General features: G+C 35.1%; 1 pseudogene; it reads left to right on the top strand.

Moving 5' to 3' along the window:
• Positions 1–9,431: 9,431 nt before the first annotated feature.
• LOC141561966 (peptidyl-prolyl cis-trans isomerase NIMA-interacting 4 pseudogene) lies at positions 9,432–13,796 on the top strand (annotated as a pseudogene).
• Positions 13,797–17,769: the final 3,973 nt, after the last annotated feature.

The raw sequence follows: 17,769 nt of genomic DNA on the forward strand, positions 1-17,769 counted from the left end.
GGTGTGGGGGCATTTGGGGCATTTAGAAAGGTCAGATTCTAATTGGAGATAAGTGACTCCTGAAGCAAGTTGGGGATTGGGCGAGTAGAGAGAGATTTGGAACTCTACATATAGAATTCATGTGTTAATGTAACCATTCTCTAAAAGACAGCTTGAGGGAGAATCTATTCTTAATTCTATATCCCTTGCTTCCTGAACTGAAGCCTGAGAAGTTCAGTCAAGAAAGAGACAGTTTAAGGAAACTGAGGCAGTAAAAAAAGAACTGCTGCACACCAAAACAGAGAAAGATTCTAGAGAGAAGCCAAATTGAAAGTAGTTAAGGAGCATTTAAATAGTTTCAATCACTTTAATTCACCACTGCCTGCCTGCAGTCAGGATTGGGGAAAAAGAGGAGAAATCAAAAGAAACTATTCTCACTCTCTTAACAATTAATTTGCCTGGATTCAGAATTTTGTTCCCCAGCCCAAATTACAACGATGTCCTTTCTGAAGCTCTAGCCTGGCCAGGACCAGAACTTGGAAGGGGAATCTTTTAACTGTTGGAAGGAGGCATCCAATCGAGAGAAATAGAGAGTGCGCTAGGAGCTAAAAGTCCTGGACCAAGAGAAAAGTCAGGAGTTCCCATCTGCAAGGTTACTGAGACAGAGAAAGGCTTGAACAGCTAGTTTAAATTCTGTCTAGGCTTTAGAAAGCAGGTAAGTATGCCGTGAGGCTTAGAAAGCCTTTCTTAGAAAGAAAATGGGCAGTTTTTAAATCCTTTATCCAGCCTAGAGATCATGGTCAGGAAACAGAGTCCCATTTTAAAAGGTATGGGACAAGCTCTGAGTGGGCTGGAAGCCTTGGCTCCTTTTAAGAGCCAGGTAGAATCTATGGGAGGGGCATTCAGAGTTGCGGCAGAGCACCTTTTAAAACTGAATAAGAGACTTTTCTAGAGATCTTGAAGAGTCCCCAAATCTCCCCACTGTACCCCAAGAAGGGGACAGGATGGGAGCATTTAAATGGCACGTTAAGCCACATGGGAAAGGTTGGAAAAGAGAGAGGATTGGGGAAGGGAGAGATGTTATCTTACCCAGTGCTTCTCAGGCTGCGAAGGTGAAGGCTCATGCAGTTAGGTAGAGACACATCTCCAAGTTCACCCCGATTCATTGACCATCTCCTCGTGGCTACAGCCTGGCCACTACGGTGGAGTGTGAGAGGGGCTCAAACACAGATATCTCCCCCAGAAGAGATCCAGGAGACTGCTGGCCTGGGACCCAAGAGGGTTGGCCACATGGTGGGGGAGGGGTGAATAAGAGACACTCTCCTGAGTGTCTCCGGCCTGTGGGCAGGCTTTTCTGGCAAGATAAAGGGATTAGAAATGCCTTGGGAAAAGGTCTTTCTTCTCTAGAAGAAGCCTCTAGAGAGTGAGTGAGACGAAAAGAGAAGTAGTCTCCACGGGAGACTTTGCTTGCACCCCAAACCTGCTCTGGGTGCCCTATGTTTTAGAGATAAGAGTGAGACGAGGATAAGAACACAGATATTCTTCCTGGAAGCTGCTCGAAACTGCTAAGGACGAAAATTGGTTTTGAGAGACCTGAAAAGGTTAAGGTTAGTTTTCGGGGTAACAATTTTCGGGGTCCCTGTGAACCCCTACATGGCTGGGAGGGCTCCTGCAATGAGGGCTCCGGCTTGGCCCTTTTTATATATGATGGGTGGTACCCTTAAGTTCTCGGCGGGCTTTTCAGTTAGCTCAGATCAGGTGAGGGCTGGGGGAAGCTGAGGTCATGGTGGGGCTGGGCCCAGATATTCAAGAGTGCCTTTGACCAGGATTTGTGAATCAAAGGTCAGCCATGGATTGGGCAATTAGAAAAGAATCTTAAAGGGACCCCAACCCTCATCAATATAGTAGCCAAAAAATTAGAATGCAATGATAAGCTGAATTAAGTCATGATGCTCTGGAGGTAAGAGTCCTCTTCCCTCATCAGATCACATCTAGAACATTGTACTCATTCATTCATTCAAGCCACTATGTTTTGGAAGTACTTAAATAATTAGAGAGAATCATGAGGTGGGAAATCAGGATACGAAATGGTTTCCAGATCACATAATATGATGACATATTGAAGGAATTAGGAATATTTAGCCTGGGGAAGAGAAGAGAAAAGGCAAACATAGGTGTCTTCAGAAATTGGAAGGGCTTTCATGGAGAAGAGGAATTACATTTTATGGACATTGGATTAGATAACAATAGAACTAATGACTAAAATACTTGGGCTGACCACTAATATTTCCTCATTCTTAAGAGGAACAGTCTGTCTTATCTTCCTATCATGCAATTCTGTGATGGACATTCTTTACTCTTAATCTTCTCTGGAGTTTCTCATTTTGTTGCAGCTTACTCACATCTACTCTATACCTACTGCTCCTTTGACCTCAGTGTCTTTGTCATTCTTAATTCTTTGGTGTCTATTGTATTATTAAAAGCAACATCAACAATTCCTGACCCACATATCTGTTATTTTCATTTCTATAAAATCTTGAAGACAAAATGAGAAAAGATCAAGCAGACCTTTGTGGACAATTTTATATAGTTTATATACAATTGATGATGGACATAAAGAGTACAATGGCTAATGATTTTTATTTTTGTGGATTTTTACTTTTGATTACTAGGCATGGGAAATACAATGTCTAGCAATTTTCTTATTTGTGAATTATAAAGTTTTAAAGAAGTATTTATCTAATAGCACAAAATCTAGTCCTTCTAAATTTAGGTTACTTTCCAACAGATCCCAACAGAGCATCTTTTATTATCATTTGTTATGAGTAGTAGTTCAAGATTCCCCACTGAGGGCTCAATTAGAACACCAAAAGAGAAGAAAAACATCTTTTAAAAATTCAGGGAAAATGACAAAATTTAAAAAATAAGTTTTTATTAAAATAAGAAAATAAATAATGTGTACAAAGTAGTGATACTACAAAAATATCAAAGAGCAACTGTAGCACCTAAAGTGCCAGAAGCAAAGTCGATGCCAAAAGAAGCAATGTAAGACACACTGAAAGACAACAGCAAGTAGGTGAAAGAAATATTCAAAGAAATTAAGAATTAATACAGGTAAGAAAACCACACCAACAGATAAAAGAAAAGCTTACAGAAATTTTAAAAGTCTGAATGAAAATTCTGTTGTGAACCTCAGGCTCACAGACACTAATAATCTCTGTTGCCAGCAGTTTGATACTTTGTGGCATTCTGAGGGTGCTATAGCTGTCCCTGCTTCTCTAGGCACCAGAGCCCTTCAGCTCCTAACCAATGCCTGGGACCCCCAAGCACAGCCTCACTATACTTACTGTGTCCCAAAGGCACATAAAGCAATCATCACCTTCCCTCCCCTCTCTCATCAGCCTTCTTAGCAAAAGGGATTCTGGCTTGGCAGAGGTCCAGCCCACAAGGAGGAGAACTCAAATTACAAGAACCTTACAGTCAATCTGTCTCTTTTGAAGAGATCCAGTGAAAAAACTTACTAGAGTTATTGGACTTTTATTGTTTCAAATCTACTAATTCAATTCAACAAACATTTACTAAGTTTTCTCTCTGTCTCTGCATATATATATATAGATGTACACACATATACAATGTACATACATACATATTTGTACATATAAAGCATATGCATGTTTATACATATACACAGAGACACTCATTATGCTGATATAAAGATGCCCCCATCCCACCCCATCTCACTCTAAATAGTTCTTATTTTCAAAGAGCTTACTTTCTACAGGAGGGAAATAATATGTAAAAAGCCAATTAAATACAAAATACATACAAATTCATTTGCTAACAAGGTAACAGAAAAGGCCAACTTATATTTATTGATAAAGATAGCAAAAGATTATTTGCTAAATATGGACACTTTGCAGTGGTCTATTATCAACCAGATCAATGGATTCTGATTAATCAAACTTGAATCTTAGCTACAGTTTTACTTGCAAAGAAAGAAATTGATTCTTCCAGCAGAGGGAGACACAAACTACTCCCTTCTCTGTACAATATCGTTTGACCTCCCTTTCCCCTGAATTACTTGAATCAACAAATTTGGATTTTTTGAAAAGCTTGTGATTGTGAATGAGAAAGGAAGACATTGTTAGATTTTCTTCAGTGTTAATATGAAAACCCTTGAATGATGATGCAGTGAAGATTTTGTTGTTGTTGACAACTCTTGTAGAAACTAAATGATGGAGAGGGAAACTTTTACATAAAACTCCCAATGTTTCAAAGGAAAATCCTCCCTGTTTTACCCCACCTGTCACCTTAGAGATTAATTATGTTTAGAATGAAAGTCTTTAGATGAAATGAAAAAAAAAAAACACAAAGGGCACAAGATGAAAAAAAACAAAACAAAACATGAAAGATTCTAAAAAACCAACTGGAAAGTGAAATGAAAGATGTGTATCAAAAGCATGAGATGAATCTTTTAAACATGGATCCAGGAAGAACTAAAATATATGAGAGACCTTCAGAATAGAGGAATACAGAAATACAAAGAAATAGAGTTAAAACTCTATTGTTACTGTAGAGGTGAGAAATGTGCAAGCAAACAATATGCCAGAAGTCTACCAGTTGGTGACTATTTTAGACTTCTGAAAGGATTTTTTCTCAATTTTTTTTCAATGAACAAAAATGCACTTTCTATATTTCCCCTCCCTATATTGGGCTGAAAACCCTAAAATTCAAACCTTGTAACCAATATTCATAAGGAATCAGGAGTCAAGAGTCTGGAGAACCTGAGTTCAAATATGAATTTATGTCCTTATTAGCTGTGATTCCAGGCAAATCACTTAATCTTATTTGCCTCCAAAAAACTGAAAACCAAACCAAAAAACCCACCCCAAAACCCCAAACCCCAAACCAAATATACAGTTAGGTAAAAGAAACTGCCACATTAGCTCTGTCCAAAAAATTAGCATGTATTGTTTAACTCTAGAGGTACATGCATTATCATCAGTCCTCTAGAATCAAGCTTGGTCATTTTATTGATTAGAATTCTCAAGTCCTTCAAAGTTGGTGGTCTTTATGATGTTTGTATAAATTGTGATGCTTATTCTAATCACTTCATTCTGCATCAGATCATGCAAGTTTTCCCAGGTTTCTCTGAAATAACTCCATTATTTCTTATGCACAATAATGCTGTATTACATTTATATTCCATCATTTGTTCAGTCATTTCCAAATAGATAGAGCACTCCCTTAACTTCCAGTTCCTTGCTACCACAAAAAAACTGCAATCAAAATTTTTATACATATGGATTCTTCATCTCCTTCTTTGATATCTTTGAGGTAGCTTAATAGTGATATCACTGAGTCAAAGGACTTATGCAGTTTAGTAACTTTGAGAGTTGGTTGTATATTTCTTTCTAAAATGGCTAAATCTAAGATGATTCTGAAGGATTTATGATAAAAAAAATGCTATCCATCTCCAGAGAAAGAGAAGTCTGAAGGCAGATTGAAACATACTTTTTCTTTATTTTTCTTGTTTTTTTTTTCCTGTCTATTTTCTTTCACAACATGACTAACATGGAAACATATTCTTCACAATGCCTATAATCAAAATTGCTTACCTTTTCAATAAGGGGAGGAATGGAGGGAAAGAATCTGGAACTCAAAAATATTTTAAAACCAAGTGTTTTTAAAATAATTGAGAAAAAATAAAAACATAAAATAAAATTGCTGTATCAACTCATAGTTCCACCAGTAGTACATCAGTATGCTTATTTTTTCTATAGCCTCATCAAAACTTTTTCATTTTCTTTTTTTTCTCTCAAGTTTGTCAGTCTAACTTGAGAGTTACATTAATGTACATTTTTCTAATTATTAGTAATTTGGAGCACTTTCAATGGTTTTTATATCTTGCATTTCTTTTTTTTTCTTTTCTTTTCTTTTCTTTTCTTTTTTTTTTTTTTTTAAGAAACTGCTTACCCAGGATGAATATATGGAGAAGCCTGGAAAGACTTACATGAACTGATGCTGAGTGAGACTAACAGAACCAGAAGATCATTATACACTTCAATAATAACACTATATGAGGATATATTCTGATAGAAGTGGATATCTTCGACAAAGAGAAGATCTAATTCAGTTCCAATTGATCAATGAGGGACAGAATCAGCTATACCCAGAAAAGGAACACTGGGAACTGTTTGCATTTTTGTTTCCCAGGTTAAATCCAATTCTTCTTGTACAATAAGAGAACTGTTTGGTTCTGCACACATATATTGTATCTAGGATATACTATAACATATTTAACATGTATAAGACTGCCTGCCATCTAGGGGAGGGGGTGGAGGGAGGGGAAAAGTCAGAACAGAAGTGAGTGCAAAGGATAATGTTGTAAAAAATTACTCTGCTTATGTACTGTCAATAAAAAGTTATAATAATAAAAATAAAAACTGCTTACCCAAATCCTTTATTTTTTCTAAATTTTAAACATTTTTTTTTAATTGTGAGTTCCAAATTCTATTTCTTCCTCTTACCTCTCCCCTCTCCCTGAGATAATAAGCAATTGGTTATATTGACCCAGATGGACCAGAGAACATGGCCATCATGTAAAACATTTCCATATTATTTGACCATTTTTCAATTGAGGAGCGATTCTTATTAATTTGAATTGGTTCCTTTCAATCAGTATTTTGAAAATGAGATCTTTGCTGGAACTATTTTTGTCCAATTAATTCTTTCCTTTCAAATTTTAAATTAACTTCATGAGTTTATTGGTGCAAGAACTTTTAAATTTTATATAATAAAACATTCCTTTTAATTTTCTGTAATTCTCTCTATTCCTTGTTTGGTCATTAAACTGTGTCCTGATCCATGGATATGAAAGGTAATTTCTCTATTCTGCTAACTTGTCTATGATGACACTTTTCATGAATAAGTCATGTATCTATTCAGAATTTATATTGTATGAAATATTAGTCTATATTTAATGTCTGCAAGTTTGGGGGAGGAATTTTGTGAAGATTTTTGGAAAATAAATATCACTCTGTACATTCATCCCAAGATAGAAGTCAAATTTTGATTCTACATTCTCAGCTTCTCTCTCTTTTAACATCTTTCTCCTAGAAAGCTTCATAAAACTCTTCCAATATGTCTTGGTTCCAAAATGTCAGTGGGCTTCTGAGAGAGTATCTGCTCATTTCAATAGTGACACTGGCTTATTCTCTTAAGAAATACGGTAGTACAGAAGAAAAGAGGACAAAATAACTTGCCAATCTGAGCTGGAAGGAAAATTAAACATCTAAGAGATAGAAATTACAGTTGGATAAACTAACTGGATCACTAGTTTATGGAAACATGAGGGACTTCTTTGACTCAGGGGACCAGAAATTGCTACAATGATGGCACAGAGAGTTCTACCAGCAGCAATGAGTTGTTCTATGATGGGAAGTGACATTCACATTGAATGCTGGCTTTGGGACTATATGCAGTCATAGAAGAATGGGACCTAGAAATCTCAGGAGAATGGCAGAAATTAGATATGGATCCACACTTAACACCATATACCAAGATAAGATCAAAATGGGTCCATGATTTAGGCATAAAGAATGAGATCATAAATAGATTAGAGGAACAGAGAATAGTCTACCTCTCAGACCTGTGGAGGAGGAAGGAATTTATGACCAGAGGAGAACTAGAGATCATTGTTGATCACAAAATAGAAGATTTTGATTACATCAAACTAAAAAGTTTCTGTACAAACAATACTAATGCAAACAAGATTAGAAGGGAAGTAACAAATTGGGAAAATATTTTTACAGTTAAAGGTTCTGACAAAGGTCTCATTTCCAAAATATATAGAGAACTGAACCTACTTTATAAGAAATCAAGCCATTCTCCAATTGATAAATGGTCAAAGGATATGAACAGACAATTCTCAGATGATGAAATTGAAACTATTTCCACTCATATGAAAGAGTGTTCCAAATCACTACTGATCAGAGAAATGCAAGTTAAGACAACTCTGAGATACCACTACACACCTGTCAGATTGGCTAAGATGACAGGAACAAATAATGATGAATGTTGGAGGGTCTGTGGGAAAACTGGGACACTGATGCATTGTTGGTGGAGTTGTGAAAGAATCCAACCATTCTGGAGAGCAATTTGGAACTATGCCCAAAAAGTTATCAAACTGTGCATACCCTTTGATCCAGCAGTGCTACTACTGGGCTTATATCCCAAAGAAATACTAAAGAAGGGAAAGGGACCTGTATGTGCCAAAATGTTTGTAGCAGCTCTTTTCATAGTGGCTAGAAACTGGAAAATGAATGGATGTCCATCAATTGGAGAATGGTTGGACAAATTATGGTATATGAAGGTTATGGAATATTATTGCTCTGAATGAATTCAGAAAGGTTTGGAGAGACTTGCATGAACTGATGCTGAGTGAAATGAGCAGAACCAGGAGATTGCTGTACACTTCAATGCTGTATGAAGATGTATTCTGATGGAAGTGGAATCTTCAACATAAAGAAGATCCAACTCACTTCTAGTTGATCAATGATGGACAGAAACAACTACACTCAGAGAAGGAACACTGGGAATTGAATGTAAACTGTTAGCACTACTGTCTATCTACCCAGGTTACTTATACCTTCGGAATCTACTACTTTACGTGCAACAAGAAAATTGGATTTATACACATATATTGTATCTAGGTTATACTGTAACACATGTAAAATGTATGGGATTGCCTGTCATCAAGGGGAGGGAGTAGAGGGAGGGAGGGGAAAATCTGGAAAAATGAATACAAGGGATAATGTTATAAAAAAAATTACTCATGCATATATACTATCAAATTTTTTTTATAATTATAAAATTAATAAAAAAAGAAAAAAAGAACATGAAAGAAGAAATTTGAAACAAACAAACAAAAAGAAATCTCAGGAGAGCGAGAGCGAGAGAGAGAGAGCGAGAGAGAGAGAGAGAGAGAGAGAGAGAGAGAGAGAGAGAGAGAGAGACAGAGAAAGAGAGACAGAGACAGAGAAAGACAGAGAAAAGAAGAAGAGAGACAGAGGAAGAGAAGGAGGGAGAAACAGAGACAGAGAGAAATAGAGACAGAAAGACAGAGAGAGAGACAGAGAGACAGAGAGAGAGAGAGCATTTTGTAAAAAACAGACACAAACCCCCCTGTGCTTCAAATAAATAGAAAAACTGATTGCAGAGACATAATGAGCTTTTTATTTTTCTAATAACCACCTGATAATGATATTGGCCAAAAATTGAACAGTATGTTCAATATGTACAGATTGACTGAATTTATCAATGTAATAAAAAATTAATAGAGTTAGAAATATAAAGAACCAAATAGATGAGGGAACATCAGAGTTTTCCGATGGTCTCAAGTTGTTGTCAGATGCAAAAGGCCACTATTTTGATTCCAGTGTTGTCTTATGATGGTGGTGGAACTGCAGATCATGAACTATCACGATTTCAGAGGGGTCAGAATTGCAGGTTTCCGTGTTCTCAAAGGAATGGTAAAATACATGGGGAGAATATGTTTCTTTTAATTCATATTAATTTTTCAAGACTTGAAAGGTATTTTAACTGTTCCCTAATAGTTTCCTTCATATTGAAGACTTCTATAATGCAAACTATCTGAAAATAGCAGAGGATTTTTCTATTGAAATATCTGACTTAAAATTAACTAAACATCTGAAGTCAATCAAATGATAATCCATATACATTCATATGGCTTTTATTTAGTTGCTATAATGCAAACTGATTTAACCTGTTTTCAGTTGGACAAAGCTTTTGTACAGGGGAATAGTTTTTGTTTTTATACTCTCTTGCTCTCTGTGATCTAAGCAACACCAACTATTGGACTAGTTGATGCCTCCTTCATAAGGTGGAGGCAGTTAATAACTAATGTGGAAAGATTTCTTCAGATGATTACTTCTCCAATCTGTTCCATCAAAAGCTTTTTTTTTTTTAATTCAAATGCATCCATTGTTGGCTTCATAATGTGTAATATATCTCTGAAGCTTATTCTAAGAAGGTGCTTTCAGATCCAATGACTTTGTCCCAAGTTACTCCATGATTGAAAACAATATGTTATTGTTTATGGTGACCTTACTGTGATACTGGTCAAGAAATGAACATTGCATCCAATAATTAGAGAATGACTAAACAAAGTTTTGTCAATGTAGTAGAAAACTAATAAAAATAGGAATATAAATATGGCAAGACATATGTGTTACAGAGGAAAAAAAACTTTAGTTAGAGAATAATGCATACATTGACTATAATTATATAAAAGACAATATAATTCTACAAGTCCACAGAATTGGGAGCAAAAAAAAGGGGATCAAACAAAAAAAAGTTATTTTGTTAAAATTTTCTTTTTTTAAACAATGAAATATTGGATTATAAAGTTTTATTTATTATTTTGTTTACTAGAAGAGATTATTCAGTTACTATAAATTATTTTTAAAAATTAAAAAATGGATACAATGATGTTTCTTTAAAAAAAATCAAACAGATAAATAAAGTATGAACAATTTTCCTTACTACATGTAGAAAAATCTGGTATCCAATCAGTGTGTTAATTAGTTAATTAATCAATAAGCATTTATTAATTGCTTATCATGTGCCAATGCATTGTGCTAAGCGTTGTCAGTACAAAGGCAAAAAATAAAAGAACACCAAAATCAAAACAAACTCTATCATTTCTCCTCTCAAGGAGCTCAAGGAGTTACAGTGTCACGTAACTTTTTTTTTAAATTTTATAATTATAAAAATTTTTTGACAGTATATATGCATGAGTAATTTTTAATAACACTATCCCTTGTATTCATTTTTCCAAATTTTCCCCTCCCTCCCTCCACTCCCTCCCCCCGATGACAGGCAATCCCATACATTTTACATGTGTTACAGTATAACCTAGATATAATATATGTGTGTAAATCCAATTTTCTTGTTGCACATTAAGTATTAGATTCTGAAGGTATAAGTAACCTGGGTAGATAGACAGTAGTGCTAACAATTTACATTCACTTCCCAGTGTTCCTTCTCTGGGTGTAGTTGTTTCTGTCCATCATTGATGAACTGGAAGTGAGTTGGATCTTCTTTATGTTGAAGATATCCACTTCCATCAGAATACATCTTCATACAACATTGAAGTGTACAGTGATCTCCTGGTTCTGCTCATTTCACTCAGCATCAGTTGATGTAAGTTTCTCCAAGCCTTTCTGTATTCCTCCTGCTGGTCATTTCTTACAGAGCAATAATATTCCATAACATTCTTATACCATAATTTACCCAACCATTCTCCAATTGATGGACATCCATTCATCTTCCAGTTTCTAGTCACTATGAAAAGAGCTGCCACAAACATTTTGGCAACACAGGTCCCTTTCCCCTCCTTAGTATTTCTTTGGGATATAATCCCAATAACAGCAATGCTGGGTCAAAGGGTATGCACAGTTTGATAACTTGTTGGGGCATAGTTCCAAATTGCTCTCCAGAATGGCTGGATTCTTTCACAACTCCACCAACAATGCATCAGTGTCCCAGTTTTCCCACAGACCCTCCAACATTCATCATTATTTGTTCTTGTCATCTTAGCCATTCTGACAGGTGTGTAGTGGTATCTCAGAGTTGTCTTAATTTGCATTTCTCTGATCAGTAGTGATTTGGAACACTCTTTCATATGAGTGGATATAATTTCAATTTCATCATCTGAGAATTGTCTGTTCATATCCTTTGACCATTTATCAATTGGAGAATGGCTTGATTTCTTATAAAGTAGGTTCAATTCTCTATATATTTTGGAAATGAGACCTTTATCAGAACCTTTAACTGTAAAAATATTTTCCCAATTTGTTACTTCCATTCTAATCTTGTTTGCATTAGTATTGTTTGTACAGAAACTTTTTAGTTTGATGTAATCAAAATCTTCTATTTGTGATCAATAATGATCTCTAGTTCTTCTCTAGTCATAAATTCCTTCCTCCTCCACAGGTCTGAGAGGTAGACTATCCTCTGTTCCTCTAATCTATTTATTATCTCATTCTTTATGCCTAAATCATGGACCCATTTTGATCTTATCTTGGTATATGGTGTTAAGTGTGGATCCATATCTAATTTCTGCCATACTAATTTCCAGTTTTCCCAACAGTTTTTTTCAAATAAGGAATTTTTATCCCAAATGTTGGTATCTTTGGGTTTGTCAAACATTAGATTGCTATAGATGTATCCTGTTTTGTCCTTTGTATCTAATCTGTTCCACTGATCGACTGGTCTATTTCTTAGCCAATACCAAATGGTTTTGGTGGCTGCTGCTATATAATATAGCTTTAGATCAGGTAGTGTCACATAACTTTTCCATGTATTTACATTCTTGGTAATTCTGTTGAATATGCTTTCATAGAATCTATGGAAATAGATTCTCCATAAAGAATTTACCCAGTGTACTTTTCCCACTGTTCTGAAGGGATTCCAGTTTCCTCTGCATTATCAACAGCACTGACCTGTTCTTATTGATAAGCAGGTCCAGTCCAAGAACTCTTGGAATAGCAGTGCTCGCAATCATTGGTTTTCCTTTCAATCTCATTCCCATAGACATCATTCTAGGAAACAATACTTGTAAGAATGCAGTCTGACAATAGCTTCGGGAGATGCTACAGCCCCCACCTCTTCAACAGTCATTGCTTCCTACCTAAAGACCCAGAAAATAATGTCCTTTATATCCATGTCCTTAATATTGTCAAATAGTTCAAAATTGGAAACATTATCTTCTCAGGGAAAAAAATATTACAATTTATCATTAAAAAGAGGTGTTATTGAATCCTAAGGCTCATGAGTCCTTGGTATTTGATTGGCAGCTGCAATCTCTAAATTCTATTGTCTCCCTAATTGGAATATGAGCTTTTTTTGAAGTTAGGAATTCTTTTCTATTTTTTTTTTAATCACCAGTGCTTAACACAATCCTGTGTGCACAGTAAATGCCTAATAAATGTTTTTGTTCATTAATTCCTTCATTCACTTAATCTCTTACTTTTAAAAAAATATTTCGATATTTCAACATTCAATATTAAAAAATCAAATATTTTCAATGCGTGACTCATCTGCCTATTTTATTATTCTTCGATATTATGCATAACTGGTTTATTCCTTTTTCAGCATTATATGTCTTTGATAATGTATTTTATGTCACTTCTCAAACACAAGTCAAAGGCAACCTATTTGCATTTATTATGTAATTTTCTGTTGTCCATTGAGTAACTTGCAACATTGATTCTTCTAAGATCATAATATTCAAGTCATTAGTATCTCTAGGAGCCTTGATATTAAGAAAATAGTTTTTTTTTCTTTACTGCCTTATTTTTTTATTAAGAATACTTTTGATGGGAAATGGTGGCAGGAAAGTAGAAAGGTGGTGCTTAAGGGGAAAAGCTCTGGCAACGGAGGGAAAGGGGAAGAAGCTTCTGAGAATGAAGATGTAGATAAGAAGGCTTAGGGTACCAAAGGTGGTACAAAGGAAATGCAGTAAAGGTCCAACAAATTCTGGCAAAATCATAGAGGCCATGGAAAAACTGAAGGCTGGAATGAGATTCAATGAAGTTACCTCAGAATACAGTGAAGATAAAGCCCAGTTTGGGGGAAATTTGGATTGGATGACAAGGAGCTCTATGGTAGGCCCATTCTAAGGAGTAACATTTTCCTTGCCTGTCAGAAGCTTGGACAAACCTGTGTATACAGATCCTCCAGTGAAAACCAAATCTGAATATCCTATTATCATGGTTAAAGGGAGAAATTAAGTAAGCTGTGATAAATGGAGAAGGGGGAGAATACTTTTGATATGTGGTGCAGACTATTTTTCCAAAGATTTTATAGATTTTTTTAGAAATAGGCATATATATTGGCAGATGCTAATGTCTTCTTTTTTAACCTACTTTTAGTAAGATTGCTATCTGTAATATTGTTTCATTAAAAGTTTTTCTGTTCTTTAGTTTTTAAAAACATAATTTTTTCCACTAGCAGTAATTCACCATCTCTTCCCCCCTCCTCCCAACCCCCTGAAAAAGAAAGAAAAGCAACATTTTTGCAATAAATATGTAGTCAAGCAAAACAAATTGCTTTATTAACCATATCTTAAAAATATATCTCAGTTTGCACTTTGAGTAGTCTTAAGCTATCTGCTTCTCTGTTAGGAGATGAGCAGAATATTTCATCACAATTTGGAATAACATGGCAAATCATTTCCCACCTGGCTGCATTATTTCAGACTTCTCTCTCATGCCCCAGGAATCTCTTCATTCTCCAAGAATCCTGAAACTTAGACCTTATCAATATCCTCTGCCCCTAAGGCTTCTCTCTTTCTCTGATTGGATAGGAGAAGTTTCTCTCAGAACCTTCATTTAAGGATAGTGTGCAGTCACTTCCTGCTTGGCTGGTACTACTTTGGATTTTATCCATCATGCTCTCCTTTGCACCCTCCCCCCAAAAAAAATTCTTGCCTTTTGCCTTCCTTTTATATGTTTTCTTCCTCATTAGATTTGTAAACTCCTTGAGGGCAGTACTATATTTTGCTTTTCTTTGTTTTGCTAGCACTCAGCACAATGTCTGACACATTGTAGGCAGTTAATAAATAGATATTAACAAACTGCTCATTGCCTTGATCAGAATTCTTATGTCTTTCAAAACTGTGATCCTGGTTCTAATCACTTCATTTGGCATCACTTTATTAAACCTTCCCCAGTTTCTCTGAAACAATTCCCTTCATCATTTAAAAAAAATATATATTTAACATGTTTTTTCCCCCTCAGTTACATTTAAAATAATTTTTTATATTTGTTTTTAAAACTTTTGAGTTTTATATTCTCTCCCTTCCTACTGGTGACTTTCCACACTTTTTTTTTTTTTTTTTGGTGAGTGAACAAAAGAATTCATTCCTTAATTGCCAACTTTATGGCAGTGAGCTCCTCTAAATTTAGGCACATAACTTGTCTATACTCAGACCTATAACTTGATAAATTTTGTACAACTTTGTTAAATTAGCATAGCCTTCTAGGCCCCAGTAGAACATGGTACTGTGGAGCATCAGCAAATTTGAGGCAGCTGAAAGGCACAGTGAAGAGTGCTGGACTGGAGTCAAGAAAACATAAGTTCAAATCATTCTTCATATATACATATGCTGATCCAAATCACTTAACCTTTTTTGCTCAGCCTCAGTTTCCCCATATGTAAAATAGGATAATAATAGCACTTACTTTGCAAAGTTTTTGTCAGTTAATCACTAATCATCAATTAAACTCCCATTATGCATCAAATATAATAGCTATGAAGACAAAAAGTAATCCTCACCTCCAAGGACCTTACATTTCAACATGAAAATAAAATAAAATAATGTTTTTAGAATAGGTGTACAATTTTTTTTTCTTGCTGAGGCAATTGGGGTTAAGTGACTTGCCCAGGGTCACACAGCTAGAAAATATTAAGTGTCTGAAGACAGATTTGAACTCAGGTCCTCCTGACTTCAGGGCTGGTGCTCTATCCACTGAGCAACCTAGGTACCCTTAGGCTGACAAATTTTAAAGTGCTATATAAACTTAAGTAATTATTATTTTTTTAGCATTTAAAAAAGCACAATTTACTCTTAATAATCTATTTTATACATTTGGATTTTCATATATTGGTCACTTCTTAAAATTGGTTCTACCATTCTTTATGCTTCTAGAAGAGTGATTCCTTATCTTTTTGAAATTTAGTTCAACATTTTAAAGTTCATTCCCTAAAATTTGCACATTCAACCTTTTTGAATTTTAGCACTCTATTATTTCCCTTTTTCTTCTTCCTTTCCTCCCCAGCCATGAAAAAAAAAAGCGTGGAGTGAATTAACATTTTGAAACACTTCCTGAAATAAATGGACAATAGGGCAGAGCAGTGCCAGGCTTTAGAATTAAGGTTACCTTTAATCTCAAGAATCAACTACATATGAAGGACAGGCACTCTTGCCAAATAGACTGAGCTCCAATTATCTTCATGTACTCTGTTTTTTTCTGCCTTTGGCCTGGGCTGTGTGAAAATCATGTTGTCTGAAACTATGTATAAAGGACATCTTGAGTATTTTGGTTTGGCTATGAAAGTACAACAGCCCCCTTTTAGGAGTTTCCACAAAGGAGGCCTGCCCATAGGGGATTAGAGTCAGTAGAGTCATTATCTCAGGAAGCTTGGAAAAAAGTTGCAGATAATTTATTTACATTTAACCTCTCAGGAAAAATAATCAATTTGTAAATGCATATTTTCTTTTTTTTTCCTTTGGAAATATTATTTTATTTAGAAATAATAAAGAAAAACTACACATTTTCATTAGGGTCAGAGTATTGTTAGATTATTTCTTTAATGATACAGATTTCAAGCCTAATTTAAATGCTTAGCCATCCTATGAAACTTTCTCCAAGAATTCTTTTTCATGTTTTACCATCTAAATGATATAAATGGAATTCTGATTGCCCCACTTTCAATCTTGCCCCTTTATCAGAGTGTTTTCTCTTATCATGAAGTTTATTGATGAAGTCTTTTATTCCTTTTCTTTTTTGGAGTTCCTTGTTGATTATATGGAGAGGCCAGTTTATATTTATCATATTCTTTTTCATTATTCTCAATGAGATACTCATTAAATAGATATTTTCTAAACACTAAGATAATAAACGGTACTTGAAGAACCTGCTGACTTTGTTCTCTCCTGGAGACCTCAGTTCCCACTAGATTGCTTTTGCTACTTGAGTAAAGAATATCTCATGGTCAGATAGGCCCAGGCCTTTGCTCTTCATAAGGATAACTCCTATTTCTGAAGCACTACTAGGCTTCCAAAAACACCTTCATAACCATTCCATCAGGAAGTAGGGAAGTATTATTATTTCCATTTTAGTGAAGAGGTAGCTGATACTGAGACACTGACCAGCATCATCTGACTAAAGGACTCAAACTCAAACTTTCACCCTAGATCCTATGCATTTTCTGTTGCTTCTCCTGGATAAATCTTTATCTTACTCTTATAATATTCCATTGTATTTGTACATCTTAATTTGTTCACTATTCACCAATTAGTAGTTACTTAGTTTTTAAGTTTGTTCCATATTGTTTTCACATTGGCAAAAGTACTTTCTTATTATTAATACTGTTTATTGCTTGTTTGTTGTCATTCATTATCAAAGAGGACCAAAATGACATTATTATGTCAGAGTCGAGTTAGTATATATGATTGTGGCTGATTAGAACAATACAAACTCATAATGCTTTGCCACATGTCCAATAGACATAGTTCTTATGAACATTTGGAGTAGTTCTCTAACTTTGCACATCTCATTTTTTTCTGAGCTAATTCAATTCTACTTTGCTTATAGAGCATAGAATCTTCCCCACTGATGGCACCCTATTGTCCTGTGCCAGTGTCTCCTATGCCATACAATCAAGTCTAAAGTTCTTAAGAGAGACCTTGAGAGTGTATTTGTATCCCTTTTTCTATCTACGAGCACTTACCCTCTGTGAATTTTCCATAAAATATTTGCATTCAACAAAAGCAGCAATCCCAAGGAATAAGACAGAAGAATTAATGTCAACTGATTATTAATACTAAGGAGTCAAGGAAAACTGAATAATCAGCGTTCCATAGACCACTAACAGGAAAGTGACATTATTTTATTTTGCTATGCAAGGCTAGCTTTTTAGAAAGTCATGAAAGTAGCCAAGTTGCTAGGAGGATTTAGTCTCTTACTCTTAGAGTTAATA

Source organism: Sminthopsis crassicaudata, chromosome 3, assembly GCF_048593235.1.
Source record: "Sminthopsis crassicaudata isolate SCR6 chromosome 3, ASM4859323v1, whole genome shotgun sequence".
NCBI lineage: Eukaryota > Metazoa > Chordata > Mammalia > Dasyuromorphia > Dasyuridae > Sminthopsis > Sminthopsis crassicaudata.